The sequence below is a fragment of the Cyprinodon tularosa genome, unplaced genomic scaffold (genome assembly GCF_016077235.1).
Source record: "Cyprinodon tularosa strain WSP-4 unplaced genomic scaffold, ASM1607723v1 ctg177, whole genome shotgun sequence".
Lineage (NCBI taxonomy): Eukaryota > Metazoa > Chordata > Actinopteri > Cyprinodontiformes > Cyprinodontidae > Cyprinodon > Cyprinodon tularosa.
The window spans coordinates 823,969-837,477 of NW_024038589.1; the positions used below are offsets into that span (position 1 = coordinate 823,969).

At 36.5% G+C, this 13,509-nt stretch overlaps 1 protein-coding gene across 1 annotated transcript in view; it reads left to right on the plus strand.

The window, feature by feature from the left end:
- ntf3 (neurotrophin 3) overlaps positions 1-13,509 on the plus strand; it is a 58,861-nt gene that overhangs the window by 17,634 nt on the left and 27,718 nt on the right. The window lies entirely within an intron of this gene.

Genomic DNA, 13,509 nt, shown 5'->3' on the forward strand with positions numbered 1-13,509 from the left:
TCTTATCTTTAAAAAATGTTTTATGACTTTTGTGAGACAATTTTGATGCTTTTTACATTTCCGTCGTTAAACAGCTTCTCTGACGTCATCATCGGACATGCTCAGTGCAGTCCGGCAAATAGGATTAAAACATGTTTATCTGCATTTTAGTTGTTTCTTTCTTTAGATTACGCACCATATACCATAATGTTAATATGAAAGAAAAAACATAAAACTTGAATAGACTAGCCTAGTAAACTAGCCCCACCTGCCAGTGGCCAAAATCATTTTTTAGTTAGCCCTAGAACTGGCAGGCCAATCACAACTTAGAGATGTGTTTTGAATTTCTGGTTGCAAAGCGGCCCGGGTTTTGAGGGTGTGACATCAAATCTGCACGACACTGGAGAAAGCACAAGGAAGATGGCAACAACTATTGAACAGTAGCATGCACTGTGGCCGAAGCAGCTTTCAATGGTGCGCTCCATTGAAAGTTAAAAGTTCTCTTTTCTGTTGCTGTTGTTCAATAAAAGTATGTTTTAAGATCATTTAAGGTGAGAATATTATACTTTAAAGCATCACTACATGGTCCATTTACCGATTTAATAAATAATTTCAAAAAACAATTTCCAAAGTTGAGAGGACCACGGCAACCAGCGGACCTCCGAGACTAAAGGCAGCCAGGGCTAACGGCAGCCCGTCTGCAGCGGCCCTCTCTTGGCACTGGCTCTGATGGCGATTTTTGACTTAGCTTTGGAATCAGTTTTGGAAGGATTAGACTTGGGGTTTTTGTTGAAAGGAAAGCAGGAAGAGGCTCTATGCTCATTCATTTTTGAGAAGGACTTATTAATTTACCGACAGGCTGTTTGCTTCCACTCCCCCACCAGCTTTCTGTGGCGCTTACTACGTCACATTCAGTTGCGCTTATTGGTCAGACCGTTGGCTAATAGGCACAGACATGGTTTGAAAAACAACGGGTTGTTCTCATCAACAATCTTCTGATGTCTCATTCATTGGGGCCAGACTAAATTACAAATTTAATCTCACATTTAGTCTGGGTTTATGTAACTGGAAGAAGCGTAGGATTCTATTTCCGATGCAGATCAGGCAGAGACGAGTGATAAAACAGAAAGGATTTTAAGCGATTCATTTTCTCAGGAAATACATTAATAACCTTTAACACATTATATTTTAGTATGTTTACTGTTTTTGGGGAGGAAAAAATCTCATTTAGGTGTTCGGATCGTGCTTCCCGGATGGATCGGGTAGCGACACTGCTTCCCTGATTCTTATCATCAGCTCAAACAGAAATACATCCTTTTTGCCCCCGAATATACTTTATAAAAAAGACTGAAATAAAAAGTTTTCTCTCCATAATAGAGTAGTAAATTAGAATGTGTTTTATTATGCTTTTGAACCGGTATGTCCCAGAAATGGTATACTACCCTTCTTCTGGCAGCTAATATTTTCAGCTTTGGTTCTTTATATAAAATAACTTTGGGTTTCTGTCATGATGGGTTCACTGAGGAGACCCAGTTATGCAGAACACCACGGAGACGGAAACTATAGTAAAAGTTTAACAGAGTTTATTGTCACAAGCACATGGAAATATGACTGGAACTGGTTCAGGCCTGGGGACTGGTTCACTGGAGTCTGTGTAGATAACAGAGCAGTTAGCTTAGGATCACTGGGGTTTGGTTTTGAGATGTTCAGACTTGTACCTTGAGGGTTCCAGTTTGAACTTAGAGAGAGGAGTTGTTGGGTCCAGAGAAGGTTTGTTTCAGCAGAGTCCGAATACTGCTTCAGCGTCTTACTTCTGATCAGGGTGCAGACCTTGGTAAATGGTTTCCAGCTCTTGGTCCAGAGCTGCATGGGAATCCAGAGATGAGTCTTCGGGTTTGGCTCAGAGGGCAGGCTCGGCAGCCTAAGCTCATCCAGAGCTTACGGAGAAAACTGGTTTCCTGGAAACAGAGACACAAAGGATTAGAATCCTAGCAGGACTCAAGGAACAATTAGATTTCTCAGAAGGTTCTTTGGCTCAGGTGCTAACCAACGAGATTCAACACTGCGGCGTCGAGGCAAGGTCTGAAGACAGCTTTTATAGTGTGGATCCTCTGATGATGGAACGAGCCACAGGTGCGTCGCAGGCTCGGCTCAGGAGGATCCACGGCGGACTCTGCTGGAGAAAGGTGGTACTTCTCCAGCTCCCAACAGTTTCATGTTTGCCTTTTGTTGTACTTTATAGTCTACAGTACATAATCTAAAGGAAGGCACCACAAAAATGCAGATAAACATGGTGTAATGCTGTTTTGACTGCTCTGAGGATGTGTGATGAAGATGTCATGTCGTAATGCATAAATCACATCAACATTTCTCTGAAAAGTTCTTTCATAGATGAATTTTTGCATACTTTAGTGATAGAAATTACATAATTTGTTTTTTAGGCTCAGGTGGCCTTTAGTTTGGTAAATCTTTTGAAAGTACGGAGTAGTGAGAAGGGAGAGACATACAAGGTCACCAGGCGGAGATTCAAACCAGGGATTTTCATTCAATAAATATGTTGCATCCATAGAATAAAGTTGAGTTTAAAGTGTTTTTATTAAAATACCTGGAAGAAATCAGAATTTTCTTCCTCTATACCCCCCCGCTCCCACATGTTGCTGACCAGCAGGGTTAAAACAAAACCTAAAACTCTTTTTATCAGAGAAAAAATTCAGCTTGGAATGAATTCAAAAGTTTCAAAAATATGACTAGTCGAGTCGTAGGAAAAACAGACTGCTCATCATCTGTCACAGATATTATATTTGGCAAGCTATGAGCGGTATAAGTGTTGAAGAGTTGACTGAATGAAAACAAATATACCAACTTATTAAGAAACCTGATAACAGTCCGTTAGACTCCATGGTTACTTTATAAAAATGAGAGCTGCTTAAAAAACTAATATTAAATTCTGTTCGTTTTCCATAAAGTAGTCTTAAAAATCCAAAAAAGGGAAATGCTTTAGAAATAGGAATTACTTCTATGAAAATCTTTTTTTGTTCGCTTACAGATTTGCTCCATCTTTGTTCAGCATCACATCTAAATTTCAACCAGGAGAGACTCACACAGAAGACAAGCATCAATTAAGAGTGTATTATTGACCGGGTAATATAACCTTTGGCTCTATTCCTATGTCAATAATACATTAGCATTTTTTAAGTAGTGCTGTTACACTGGCCTTGTTGTTCTTTCTGGTCAGCCGTAGTTTTTGGCATAATTACCGATTATTTTACTTATGATTATGAACAGAAACCTCCTTTGTGAGTCATTAATGGATTCTTGGGATAACTTTAGTATTTAACTTTTAGAAGGTTTCCTGCTGTTTCATGATTTCATATATTTGTGAATAAAGCCTCTCATTGTGGTTCAATCAAACCCTCCTTGTGAATAACTTTGCCAAAATCTTCAGCCTACTTCATGTTGTCAGACAGGTTCTTTTTAGGGGATTTCTTGATTTAGCTTGCACTCAGTAATTAGACCCTGTGTGGTAGAAAACTAAGCCATAACAGTTTTGCTCTAAAGACCTTAGAGTAGAGCCTAGGCGGAAGTTCATCTGAATAAACTGATTAGTCGCCTTCATTCGCCTACAACACAGCCAATCAGCTTTAAACCATGCCTCTACGAAAGCCAATCAGCATCCAAAGTTCCACCTAAAAGGCATTCGATCCGCAACTCCTCTGACTTTATTTAGATAATCCCGTTTCACCCACCTCCATCCCCTTCTCAACCATCATAACTAAAACTTTATCAGAGTTTCATTCCTTTAACCATTCCGGCAGAAGACAGCCAAGTTGATCCTGGTTCTGCCAGAGGTTTCTTCCCAATTGGGAGTTTTTCCTCTCCACTGTCGCTCCATGCTTGCTTATCATGGACAGGTTCTCACAACCAGTATTATCCACCTGGACTTCCATCTTCCACGTCCCTGAGTGAAGCTCTAGTATCATCTCCAATCCACTGCATCTCCTCATAAAGCACAGCATACCGTCTCGCTAACCAGCAGTCTACAGACTGACCAACTTCATCTATCTCCACTCCACCACCAGTTTCAGGGGGGAAACAGCTCTATCTTTACTCCTGTTCATGCAAATCAATTATAATTTAGTGCTGTTTCCTCCCGAGGTCTGAGCACCAAATACTTAAGCAATTGTATCAATACATTTCTTCTAATTGTCTTTTCTCACCATGTGAGTTTTCCAGATTGAAATGGCGTTTTCATGCATCATGCCTAGTAGAGAAAATCAAATGGATGACGCTCATTTTTAATGTTTAACTTTTAGTTTTCTAAGAGTTCCAGTAACCTGTGAAAATGGCCGTTTGTAAAAAGCTGCATAATCAACTATAACCATTAAGGGATTCTTTTAAATGATTAGATGATTAGGGCAAAGACTTCTGACATTTTTATTGCTTATTTGGGTAGCCCTCAGTCAGTGCATTAGTGTTTGCCTTTTTTTTTTTTTACATTCATTCATTCTTTGTGTCTGTTATGATGAATTACTATTTGTGGGACAAATGCTTGGCTGGAAATCACACTCCAAACTGACCTGGATGTGGCTCATATGTGCTGAAACATCTGGAGTCTATTGGACAGCAGGGGTAGGGCTCAGACATTGCAGGGTGAAAATCCCTGTGGAGGATTTGCTGGTCTTGGCACGCTGTTTAACAGTGTTAAGCCTGTCACTAAGCATTCCCAACTGCACAGGGAGGGGGGTTGTTTGGGGCTGGAAGCGGCTTCTCTGTGGCACCTCCACCAGCGATAAAGCTGTGGTTTCCTAAAACGGCAAGTAACAGTGGCAACTCCCCAAAAGAGCTAAGCTTAAACAAGCACGTCTACTCTGTGTTTATGTTTGATATGAAAATCATCTGATGATAATTACCTTTGACTAAGGTCACTAGCATATGTTATCAGAACACACATGGGTTTCATTAATGGTCCAATATCAGTTTTGTGTTACAAGTTCATGCTCTGACACTCTTAGTTTAACAATATGTATTCATTTATTTGAAAAAGATGAGCCATACTGTGTTATTATGTGTGCTACAATAGCAACCAGCTAATTTATTCTGAGTATTTTACATTATCTAATTGACTTTAAATTGAGCCATATGTGGTTTGACTGCCAATCCAGCCTCATCACGACAGATTTATCCTCCCAACAGAACTAATCGTAGGGATTTCGGTAGATAAACCTTGAGCTTCTTTTCAAGGTTTTCTAAAGCACAGCCTTACCCTTCCATAGGAGTATATTTTAAACCATATAACAATCTATAGTTTCTATTGGTATTTAATATCTGTTGCTTTTTTTTAATTAGTTGATTCAACTGTTCATAAATACCAACAGTTCAAAACTGTACTCAACAGATTTTAGTTGTTAAATTTCTTGTGGAGAAATGTTTATTTGAAGTAGTTGTTGTAATTTGATTCTCTACGATTTTAACCAGTTTGTTTTAGTGAAACCTAATTCAATTTTGAACAATCAGACTCAACAAAAGTCAGTTTCCTTCAATTAAATACGGATATCGATTAACTAATCAATTTAATGGTAATAAAAGAATGTTATACACAAAGATTAGAACAGCTTTGGACTAAAAATGTCCTAATAAAGACATTTTGTTCTTCATTCTGATCATACTCATGCTTTAATTTTGTCCCATCTTGAGTTTCTTTTTTAGTATTTTGTTTAAATAAAGAAAGTACAGTAAGCTAACTACTGCACAACTTCTAACAATTTATCACAACAAAAAGACATACAATCTTTCATTTGCCTTTGAAAATATATTAAATTTACCTCCTGTAGCTATAATCGGGATAAAGATATCACATGTCACTTTTGTGGATGATACCATAAAATATATTATAAATCCTAATTTTTTTTTTTTATTATAAGGAAACTTCCTCTCTGTTGTGATTTAACATGATGATATTTCAGTGTTTAAAATGGATATTTTGGAAGCTATATCTGACTTGACATTTACTGGTTAAAGCTTTAGGAAATACCTTACAATGAAGGTTTCTTTCCAGCAATTTTGAAAATATCACGACCAACATTAGAAAGAATACATCACTGGCAATTCAGACTTTAATGTAGTTTTATTATTTGCAGAGAATATCCTCTTCAATGGATTTTACATATTATGATTGGGAGAATCATACTATGCCTTATCACATAGTAAATTTTAGAAATGCACAATGACAAGAATATGGTAATACTGTCATGATGGGTTCTCAAATGGAGACCCAGTTATGCAGAACACCACTGACACAAGGATGGAAAGTTTAACAGTTTATTTAAAGCACAATACACAGAATGTACTGATTCTGGTTCTGGTCTGGATTCTGGTTCACCGGAGTCTGCGTGAGAGACAGTACAGTTAGTAACTGCTGACAGGGTTTGAATTCCAAAGGTTCACTGATTGTACCTTGAGGGTTGTTGAGGTTTAATTTGGGAGAGTCACTGTTGGTTCTGGAGAAGAGGTTTTCAGCAGAGTCCGTTTGCTGCTTCAGCGTCTTACGTCTAGCTAGAGCAGACCTTAGCCTTGGTTTCCCAGCTCTAGCCCGGAGCTGCTTGGAGGTTCTCTGAGAATCTTCAGGGTTTGGCTCTGAGGGTCGGCTCGGCAGATTAGCTCTTCCAGAGCTTTCACGGAGGAGATACGGATTTCCTGGAAACACAGAGACAGAGGTTAGAATCCAACCTGGATTCAAAGTCATGGAGATACAACAAGGATCTAGGCTTTAGCGCTGACCAACTGGAGCAACACTGCGGCGTTGAGGCAAGGTCTGAAGACAGCTTATATAGTGGATCCTCTGATGATCTAGATGAGCTGCAGCTGTGCAGGAGGCTCCCTCAGAGGATCCACGGCGGACTCTGCTGGAGAAAGATGGGATTTTCTCCAGCTCCCAACAAATACGATATGTATCACATGTTTTACGATACGATAAATCCTGATATACTGCGATACAGTATCAAGGACGTTATTGCAATTGTAAATGATAATATAGCTCTAGAAAACATCACAAAATCTCATTGTTGCTCTGACATGGGCGGTGCAGAGCAGCTGAATAATAGACTCTTGGGTGGTGTGCTGCCATCTAGTGGCTGGGGGTGTAAGTGTGATATAAACGTGAGACAATGGAATTAAAGTTTCCTAGAAACATTTTCAACCTCTAAGATTTATTCAGCCATATTGTGAATCAATATAAATTATGTTTGATGAATTATTGTGATATTGGTGTTGTGAATAAATACCCATATAATCTGAAGAATGATCAAAAAACTGGTATTTTAATTTTATACAAATATCACCTGATGAAACTTTGAGAATTGGGGCTTCGATTTAGTGCAAATATCATCCAATGAAACATTTAGAATCTATACAAACACCATCTGATGAAATATCGAGATATTTGTCTAAAGAAGTATCAAGATGTTGGTATTTGGAATCTCAAATTTTGAATCATCATCTGATAAAACATCACAATCTTGGCATGTTAATTGACAAAACTTTTTTTTTCTTCTAACACCCGTAGAAAGTGATATGACAATTAATATAAAAAAAAAATAAAAAATAGAAGATACACAGAAGAAAACTGGAGCACTAATCCATCAGTTTTTTTTTCAACAACATGCAATGTAAATCTATTATAAACAGGCAGCACAGGCAATAATATTAAACTTCTGGTTTTATTTGAAACAGGTAGTGACATTTAGCGGCTAATATATGAGATCTAATATTATAACTTTAAAGTTTACTGCTAGGCTTACCGCAGTGGTGTGATGAGTCAATTAAGATAGATTTTGGAAATATTGTTCTCTGCTAGAACTGCTAGTTTAGACTTGTCTTTCCATTGCTCATAATCGGTTAGCTAATAAAATGCTTATTGCATACTTATTTGGAATGATTGCCTTTGCATGTTTAGATTAGATAGAACAGAAATCACGTCATTGTCCCACAACCGGGAAAGATTATAGAAAAAATTGTCAGACATATGCAGACCTTAGAAAAGTGTATAAGAAGAACATAATAGTGAAGAATTCAAAAATAAATAAATAGATAAATACTACTATAAGTACTACTAATAAATAGTACTGTAAAGTGTTTTAACAATATAAATACTGTGCACCTTGAGAATAAAATAACCAATATACAGCTACAGATATTTTTAGAGTAATGGATATTTGAAAATAGCAGCAACATCAGAGATGTGCAGAATGACAGCAGCATGTTATTTAACTGAAAAAAGATAGAAACTTATTGAGGTTGCTGAGAACAGTGGTGGTTATAAAGTATTACAGCTGCTGGGAGGAAGGATCTGTGATAACGCTCCCTGATGCATTTAGTCTGTCACTGAAGGAGCTCTCTACTTCAGCAACAGCTTCATGCTGACATTTTCCAACAGAGATGTTGATTTAATTAGGATGAAAATTCAAAAGCCAATTTTAGCAGATGTCTTTACAGAGACTTTCTGCTTTAGTCAGCTTGAACACAGCAAAAAAGCGAATAATATAGGAAAATTAATCGCGAATACAGAAATTAGACAGTTTTAAACTGCTGGGGGAATACTAGTGAATCTCAAGAGAAAACATGAAAATATAGTTTGATTCATATAGACTGGAACTAGAAAAGCTCTCAGGGAATGCCGAATTAATACATGATCTGGATAATTACCAAATTTTAATTAATTGTTCCTTGGCATGAGGTGCACCATTGGTAACAATGTCCTTAACATCCATGCAGCGTGTGTCTGCAGCCTCTGGTGTTTGTTCTGCTCTTTCCTTCTTCATTCACTCTTCTTTCTTATTTGATCAGCAGATCAAGACTTTTAGGCTCATCTTTACCATGTTTTTGTCTTCAGCATAATACTTCTGGTCTTTTTTGAGTCCTATGCTAAAGCTGTTAAAGTCACTGCTGCCACCCTCTGGTTTAGGGGGGAACTGCTTGCTCTGTAAAATAATGTTAAAGGATCCTTTAAAAATAATCCTGCATCCGGATTATGATGCGGTCCCTCACCAAAATTTAATTGGTTGCTCATTGGATTGAGGCGCAACTCTGGTAGACATGTCTTTCAAATCCGTTCATAGCTTTTCAAGTCATGCTGTACACAGATGGGCAGACAGACGCATAAACTCGACTAAAACATACCCTTCTTAGCGGAGGTAATTATAGCTCTAAAGGAAAGGAAATACAGATGGATATTAAAGAACATGTGGAGCAAAGTCCTAGAATTCACCATTACGTTTTTTCCTTTTTCCCATTAATAGCGTTGAACAGCAGCTGGTGTTTCATTTAAAGCAGTATCTTGAGCAGATTACCAATCTGGCAGCCATTAGTTCAGAGGTTAAAACAGTGATGTGTTGGTCACTATCCGTTTCATCCCCAAATCCTTTAATCCTTTTCCACACTACCCCCGGAAGCATTCAAATTATGCCAGATTAAGAGTTAATCATCCCTTTATCTTAATAAAAGAGAGCTTGTTAAATTGTGATGTTTTTTTTTTTTTTAAGGGGAAGTTAGGGAACCAGAAAATTATCTTTATATTATACATTTTACCATTTTTTTTTTGTATTAAACACATAATTTAATGCATTATTATTTTACCAATCACATGGGGTTCTTTTCCTTTGTGTGGTGACATGTTGGAGGTTCAGCGATATTTCTAGACCAGGGGTCACCAACCTTTTAAAGGCTGAGGGCTACTTCATGGCTACCGAGTCATAGGAAGGGCTACCAATACTGACCTATGAACGGGAGGGATCAGTGTTCACCTACAGTAAATCTCATCCATAAAAACTCATTTTTATTCTTATTTTATTCTTTTATTCATTTCTATTTTTCTTTTTAATATTGTCATTTTGAAACCACTGAAATATGATGAAATAGTTAACATGATGAAATAATACATAAATGATTAAAAAAGAAGAGCAACAGAATAAAAAAAAAATTAATCTTAACCCACTGAGTGAGTTCTTCTGTTTTCAGAAGACAAAGAGGGCACCCCATGTGGTCCTTGAGGGCCCCTTGGCACCGCGTTGGTCACCCCTGTTCTAGACGATAGCTGCAGGTTTAAGTTCCCCTGCCAGAAAGTGGCAGAATTATCTTTTCCCATTTTTTCCCCAACCTTTAATGGAGCTATTTGGCAGCTAATTGCTAGATCGGCTAATGCTAATTCCAACCCTTGATCATATATTGGACTTGTCAAAATGTATAAAACAATTATTTATATACCATATTTCTTTTTAGGGAAATTAATACTTTTAATTTGCACCATTTTGGACATTCGGTGGATTATTATATTTTTTTAAATGAACTGTTTTTATGAAAAACTAACTAATAACTTTAAAAAAAAAAAAAAAAAAACATGGCCTAATTGTTGCCCTGAACCAAAGAAAGTAAAGTAGGAGCTTAGGATGATGGTTGATTGGTAAAATGGTAAAACTCCCTCAGCTTCAGTGCGTTCCTTTTGCCACAGCTGCTTCCCATTTCTACTTAATACTCTTTAGTGTCATTTCCAGTGCTGTGTCAGCATTCAAACTTTTTCTTGTTTGCTTACCCCTAGTTTTCACGTTATGTTTATTTTTTAACTCTATTACTCCCTATGCTCCTCGAAGGTCCAGTATGTGCTTTGATAATGGTCAGAGGTGTATTAAGTTACATTTACTTAAAATAAACTTTTAAAACTATCAGCTTATGTTAGATTTCTTTTTTTTAAATTAAGCTTTATTGGTTTAATGTTACTTTTATATCTGTGGATCCCCTAGTGTAAACATGTTACTGTATACTTTTATTGCAAGTAATACTGCAAGACTTTGTTTCATGTTTTATAGCAAAAAAAAAACGTTTTTAATTGTATAGTTACTGTTTTTTTTGCCTATTTGTTTTTTAAATAATGTTTTGAAACAACAGAATGTGCTTGTAACGTTATGTTTTAAAATATGAAATCAGATGCCAGTAGATGAGTTACTCGGTACTTGAGTAAACCTTTTATCAAATACATTTTTACTTTTATTTTAGTCATTTTTTGAAGGATGACTCATTTGCTTGAGTTAAAATAGGATAGAATAAAAATAGTGCCACTCTGTAACCCCCTAATAAGGCTGTAAATCTTTTTTTCGGAGCCAGATGTTTATTTTTTTTAGTTAGTAAGTCACGATCTAAGCAGTGAGGTGAAGTTGAAGGTGAGTTTTCTTCTTTCCTAGGCTTTAGTTTCGCAGAATAAGGATCACACCTTCTGGGCTTTCAATGGTTCCTTGGTATTTAAATTCTTTGGCATCATTCACCTTGATTCCTGTCTGTTTAAATTAATCCGCAGGGCACAGCCATAAGCCATTTTTAACCCGCATCAACAGAGGCAACAGGTTACGGTGCTGCTACAAACAGGGCAACAAATAGGCATGATCAGACACGTCGAATCTTTGAAAGGACAGTCGGTAAAATTTTAATGCGCACCTCACTAAAAAGAGAAATGAAAGACGCTCACCTTTTGGAGATTACACAGGCAAAAAAATCTAACAGACAAAGTACAGCATGTACTGCATCTCCCAGGTGGAACCGAGTTAAACCAGTCGAGCTGATAATACAATAATTGTAACCCTATTTATCATCCATCCTCCACCTTTAGGTTCCCAAGACTTAACAATTTGCAGACAATTACCATCCCAAGTAGCAAATAACATGTTTGCTGTGAAGATCACAATGTCCTCTGCAAATCTGAATAATTACACACTATAAAAGATCTTAACAACATATTTTTCAACAGAAATTTCGACTTGAACTGTGTTGCAAACAAATTGCGAAAAAATATGGAGTGAATTTTGAGTACGTCCACATTCTTTTGTTTTTTTTGCAGATTTTATGTTTGAAAAAGAGTTTTTTAAAAGCCTTTTTGAGATTGAGTTTTACGAATTGCATTATTTTCTAATTGTGATTTACAGATCAGCAGGCTTTCCTCTGGAGTGAGGAGCAAAGCATTTCTCTTGGCAGGCATGGATGTTAGCAACAACATTTTTATTGGTCGAGAGATTGCATTTGGATACGACTTGAAATGAAGCAAGAGGTCATAAAACAAATGCAATTCACAAAACTCAATCTAAAAAAAAAAGTGAAAAAAGGGTTAAGAAATAAAGAAGTAAAACATGCAACAACAAAAAAAAAACAAATTGGGGAAGAAAATACTATCTGAGAAAATAGCAAAGTTTCTCTCAAGACCTTAAATAACATACTCTTCTAAGTTAAATTTATGGTTAGCATTCTTTAAAACTGTTTACAAAAGATGCATTGGTTTTTAAATTTCCATTTATAAAATGTGTTGTTTTTTTTGCGGGCAATGGAACAAAATTCACTACATAGAAAATATGCACATTTTTTAAGGCAACTTCCTAAGAAATTATGCTTAAACGCTTTTGTAAAGAAAGTGCTGTAACCATTGGCTCGGCTCTGGTGGACCATTATATATCCAAGCATACTGAGATATCATTATGTTTAGAAAGTTGATTAATATTTAGTTTTTTGCTTTTATGCTAATTTATAGGATCCTTAAAAAGCCATCTGTCAAGGATCTCCTGGTGGAAAAGGTCAGAAACAAATTGGAAAGATTGGTTGGAGAAGCAGAATGGAAAAGAGTGCAACCACGGAGAGGTTTCTTTAAAACACTGTTAGCCCTTTATATGCCACACGGCTATAATACACGTTTAAGTAACGCCACAAAATGTGATATCTCTCTAAAAAGAGGCCGAATTACTGGTGAAGACAATTCCCTTTGCTGTCTTTTACATTTGAACAACCTAAGATTAGTTTGCATGCGAAAAAACATATGGTGCACTAAAATGTTACTTTTATTTAAATTAGCACCTATACTTATTCTTTAAGAGGGAGCATGAGAAAAGTACTTTCACGTCCCTGTTGAGGTGTGGTGATTCATTCAGTATTCAGCCAACTTTTGATAAATAAACATCCCGTAATCACACGCACTCAAATTGATGACATGACGTGACTTGTACTGCCACGGGCGCTACGAGCTTCAGAACGTTTTGCATTGAATAAGCAACCCCCAGAAAGTTTTGTTTGATATTTATTGACCTTTTAATGATTTGCTGAATAAAAAAACATTAAAAAAAAGCTAATTTTGTATAACTAGTGTAGATTTAATGACTAAAAGAGCCAGCCATCACAGCTCCGTACCAGACTTAATACTTGCCTTGCTGGACTTTTTGCTTTATTTGATAATACAAAAATATACAAGCAAAGGTTTTAAACCACTTTAAACAGTTGAACATTTCTTTAATCTAGATATGTGTTTTCGTAACATTTCCACTCAATGGACAGTCTCTATATTAGTTATTTTTAAAAATGTTAATTATGTGGGAAGCATTCTTCAATTGAATGGATTTTCTCACTGAATCAATATTGGAATGTCATCTGTTTTAGTTTTTAAAGAATATCTTACTTTGTCATCATTTGTTTATGAGTTTTTTTCCCCCAAAAATAATATTCTATTTATCA